Source organism: Telopea speciosissima, chromosome 3 (genome assembly GCF_018873765.1).
Source record: "Telopea speciosissima isolate NSW1024214 ecotype Mountain lineage chromosome 3, Tspe_v1, whole genome shotgun sequence".
NCBI lineage: Eukaryota > Viridiplantae > Streptophyta > Magnoliopsida > Proteales > Proteaceae > Telopea > Telopea speciosissima.
The window spans coordinates 48,517,099-48,522,374 of record NC_057918.1 but is presented as its reverse complement, the minus strand read 5'-3'; the positions used below and the strand labels follow the sequence as shown (position 1 = coordinate 48,522,374).

General features: G+C 41.0%; 1 long non-coding RNA gene across 1 annotated transcript; it reads left to right on the top strand.

Moving 5' to 3' along the window:
* The first annotated feature begins 1,329 nt into the window (after window positions 1–1,329).
* On the top strand, window positions 1,330–4,972 carry LOC122656669. Its single transcript, XR_006332136.1, has 3 exons — window positions 1,330–1,342; window positions 4,803–4,820; window positions 4,898–4,972. It is a non-coding gene; the product is annotated as an uncharacterized LOC122656669 (long non-coding RNA).
* The last annotated feature ends 304 nt before the right edge of the window (window positions 4,973–5,276 follow it).

Genomic DNA, 5,276 nt, shown 5'->3' with positions numbered 1-5,276 from the left:
TTTGGCAGACGCACGACCGGATCCACCAATCGTGTTACCGTCTGTTATTCCCCCCAGTGTAATCCCTGTGACTTGACCTAAACGGATGAAGGAGCGGATTCAATCTGCTGCCTTCGCCCGTGGGTCAGTTCACTCTCGGGTATGTCTCAGGGATAGAATGGATGCAAGGGCGGATTAAGATGGCGCATCTGCCCGTGGATCCGCTTGCTCTCGGGTGTGTCTTAAAAACCGAATGGATGCATGGATGGATCCAAGTAAGAGGTTCTGTCCGTGGATCCACTCCTTGTGTTTTTACCTTTTGGCCTGAACGGAGTCAGGGGCAGACTCACCCTGTTGCTTCCGCCCATGAGTTTGCTCATACTGTCTTGGTTGAAACTTGATTTTAACCTTGGGGGCCTATCATGGGACCCCTCTATACATCTTTTAATGATTGCTTTTCTATTCCTAGGCTACTTAACTCGATGGATAACTGGTGCACCGGTGAGATTCATGTCAACCACGCCGGGTGACACCCGATTTCGGTAAGTGGGGTTTTCGGTGACTTTGTTGGGTTTGAATATATATATATATATATATATTGCAATCATTAGCATGTTATTATATAAATATAAGCATTGTGCGCATTGTATTATTTACCTCAAATGTGAACTGTTATGAATGTGATATTATTCTCACCATTGTATCGGGTGACGGTGACGATGCTTGGTGTGCCAGTTTCGGAACCCTAATTTATTTAAATATAAAAACGGTTGTATGTCATCCTGATCTGTATGTGTCATGCCGTACTGGTACCCGGGTACTAGATGGAATGGGACGTTGATGCACCAGAAATATCTCTCGGGATGATAGGACTTGCATGTAGTATATCTGTGGCTAGGATGCTTGCTCCCTTATGCTACGACCCTTACCAACTGGGTTTTATATGTTGGATAGTCTAAGCACCTGTTGCCTATGGAGGTGGGATAGGCCAGGTCAGGGATAGTGATGGCTATCGGGGTTTGTCACTGGGTGACTGGATGATTTTTACCGGCATAGACTCCCAAGTGATAATTGAGGTTTCACTGAGGTGATAAGTTAAGTGACCCTCAGTGTCTCCCGAGTTATCACAGTAGCATATACTTGACTTATAGAATTGTGTGTTAGGTGGAAAATGAATCTAACATTAGCATGCATCATTCTGATTGAAATTGTTTGTGTGTATGTATGTGCATTCCCCTTTGCTCCCTCACTAGCTAGTGTAGCTAACCCCGTTGCGCAACCCCTTTTTAGTTGATATGCAGGTAGCCTCTTGATGAGCACCGTTAGATGCGAATCAAGTGGAGCCGGTGGCTGTGACTTGGATGTAGGTGTACACCCAAGAATGGTACCCTAGTGGCATAATTTATTATTTAATTTTTTGTATTCATCCATAATCATGTATAAACTATATGTTTAATTATAAGGAGAGAATTGAATGGTTACAAATATTGAGATTGTGCTATGTGTTATCATTAGAGAACCGATGCTCTATAATTTTACATGATTTGATTTAATTTCGCTTCCACTAACTCTGTGATTGGAACGATTTATTCCATTTGGTACGTTCCTTGCTGTTATCACAATTGATGACAGGGTGGACTGTGGCTCGAGACACTGTATCTGTGATCCTAGTAGGTATTGGGATGACGTGCGTTATCCCAGTCCCAGTCACCCCCTATTTAATGTAAAATATCTTCATCGGGATGGGGGCGTGACAGTATAGCACATCATGAAGTAGCAAGATGCGCCTAGTGCACAAGGTGAGTTGGTAGGTACCTACTCCTCGAACTGCTTCACTCGTGCCATTCCCTATGTAGATGTTCTGGGCACCATCCAGAATCTTTCTATAATCTACGAACCCCCCTCGATCACGAGCTATGTGTCTTGTTGCTCCTGTATCCACAATCCAGTCAGATTGGGCTTGGACAACCAAAACATGTGTACAGACAAAAGTACAGGGAGAGAGGGGTAGAAATGGTACCTTCTTCGCTTCAGTGCAATCATGAGCGAAGTGCCCCATCTTCTGGCAGTTATAGAACTTGACCTTGGTGATGTCTCTCTTTCCACCTCGCTTTCCATGCCGACGCTTGGTGGTTTTACGCCCAGTTGGTGCAGTGTTCTAAGCTTGCTCTTGATTCCCGGTGTTCCTTTGTCTTTTACGCTTAGATCCATTCTTATGCTGTCCCGCTTGGACGACAAGGGCATGTGATTGGGTCACCTTTAGGCGCTCCGCCTTTAGTTCCACATGAGTGGCAATGTCATTAAATGTCTTGACAGTGTCGTGATGTGTTAGAACTATCTTCATTTGTCCCCAAGAATCAGGCAATGTCCTGATGACGGCTTATACTTGTTGCTCATCGGTAAGGTGTACCCCAACATCATCTAATTTTTGGATCATGTCTTTCACGACCCTTAGGTGTTCAACCATAGTGTGCTTGGGGTCCTTACGGTACATCTCAAACTTCAAGGTCATGGACCTAAGCCTGGTGGTAGTGGATGTACCACCACAGTCAAGCTTTACCTAGTCCCACATGGACTTGGTAGTCTCACACTTCTCATATTGGCCGATGAGATCATTGTGTATTGTGCTTAACATAAGAAAGCGCACACTACGATCTCTCTTAAACCAATTGTCATAAGCCTCTTTTTCTTAACGGTAACGGGCGATAGTACCCACTTCGGGTGAGGCCATTTCAGTGATCAGGAATTCTAGGTAATCTTACTCATTAAGCAAGAACTTGGCCTTTCGGTGCCACATGTCACAGTTGGAGCCATCCAACTTGTTGCCTTGGTTAAGGTCAGCAACAACACTTTTAGAGGCCATACTACAATGTGCAAGGGAGGACATTTAGTATACACTCATAAACCAAAAATTATTCAAGAAACCCTAATTAATTAATGGTTCCCTTTTCCACACGGTGAGACCAAAAACTTCATTAGGCACGTAATCAAATCTCACATTGTGTAGGTCTGGGGACATATAATTTTAATTGATTTCGAATAAAAAATAGGAGAAAAGGGCATCTCCAAACCACAATATAATGCGCCATACAACCGAGTGCGCAAGGGACTCATTAAAGAGACCCAAATTGGTACTTAAAGTGATATGCCAAGTTGATACGGGATTGTGATACGCAGTGCAGTAGCTCCCATTACATGGCTTCTCAAAATAAAATATTAAAAATTTACAATCGGTCTTTACATTCAAGAATCCTACTACAAACTACCGGCGAGCACTGCACTTTGTATCACTTCTAGGTACCAACTCTAACGCACATACATCTCAAAAAACATATCACTATGCAAGCACCAAATCCATCCCATGAAAAATAAAAAATAATAAAAAACACAGGGTGTCCATGGGATGGGGTGTTTGATAGCATTACCCAAATGGTAGCGTCAAATACGTCTGTATCGCAATGGGGGGGGGGATCATATGTTTCTTTATTAACAAAGTAGCCTTGGGCAATCTCCAATACTCATGGGAAAAATATGGGATTAAACCCTGTCTCTCATTTTTCCTATGGAGCTCAAACAATGATTTCTCGCTAATGGGGAACCACATGATTTAAATAAATAATCCCCAAAAATGAGAAACCGTACTAGGGAGACCTCCTATGAGGTTCACAACAACAAATCATAAACATACATATAAAACTTCCAATCCAATTATATGCACATAATAACATATGATTTTATCTGTAATAAACAAGAACCATATGATCACATATTCAAGAATCAATCCCCATAACAAAGTAACTAACTTATGCACACACACACACACACACATATATATATATATATATATATATCATATCATACTATTATATAAAAGCACGTTGTGGCAAATCATTCAGTTACCTATTCTACCCTTCATTCTTATCTAAAATTCCATTCTTCAATTCTTAATCTTTATATCATTCTTTCTTATAATTTCATAATCTTAGGTACCTTTAGTATTAGTTTTTTGTTTTTTTGATAACTCTTCCCATTCCACGGGAGATGTTTCCTCTTTCCTTATCTCTTTCTCTCTCAAAATTCTACAGTGGCTTCTCCTATTCCACGTTTCTCTCCACTTTCCTAAAAATTCATTTTCATTTCTAGGAAACTCTACACTTGCTCCTCCCCTTTTCATCTTTAGGAAACCCTAAACTTCCTCTTCCCATTCACTTTCCTAAAAATTCATTTTCATTTTTAGGAAACTCAACACTTGCTCCTCCCCTTTTCATTTTTAGGAAAGCCTAAACTTTTTCTTCCCATTCGATGAGAGATGTCTCCCCAAATGCAACCGATGCCACTCCTCAAGTCTGCAGATACGAACAAGGTTTTACACCTAAGAGGTTGACGGACAAGAGGTTGCAGGTTTCAATTCTCTCTTTCTCTCTCCTCAAGGTCTGCAGATGCGAACCTTGAAGAACAAGGTTTTACACCCAAGGGATTTTTTTTAGACTATTTATATGGGCTTTTAGTTTGCAGAAGCTGAGCAGTATCTTTTCCCCCCTTCTTCCCGTTTTCTAAATTTGAAAAAAGTGGTGAGTTTCATGTTTCAAAATCAAGGTCCAGTGGAAATGTGACTAAAAGCTCATCAGGGCATTGCCATAAAGCACTCGTTTTGTTTTATTTCGATTTCTCTCTTGAGTCCCACTGTTTGCTTAATCCAAGTGCATATCATGGTACTTACTCTTTCACCATCTGGGGTTGCAGGAGATCAAAATTTTCCCCTGTTTTGTCAAGTATTTGAAGAGCAAGGATCCCAGTGATGGCTCCAACAAGAATTCTAAAAGGAGCATCTCAAAGCCCATGTACGTGTTCACATTGTTTCTTGCATGTCTTCTACCATTGTGTCTTCAAGGATCTATATTTATTCTATCCATTGTAGGGGCCGTATATTCATGGGGATAACGTTACTGCTGTTGATATAAGCTTGGCACCTAAACTGTACCATCTTCCACCAAAAAAAAAAATTGTACCATCTGGAAGGTGCTTTTGGTTATTTAAAAGGGTGAGGTATCCCTGAACATTTCACTCATGTTAGAAACTACATGAAGGCATGCAGAAACTTGCTCTCATTACAGGGCAGAAAAAATTGATTATTTGCTTCTTACCTTATCATAGCTTTTGCGAAGTTGAAGCTGATATAACCATTTAGGATGCAAGTTCTGATGGCAAATCATAAGAAACTTATTTCTTGCTACTCTCTTGTATATTTTGTTATTTGCAAATGGTAGAATATCCTTGTTAGACATTTAGGCAAACGG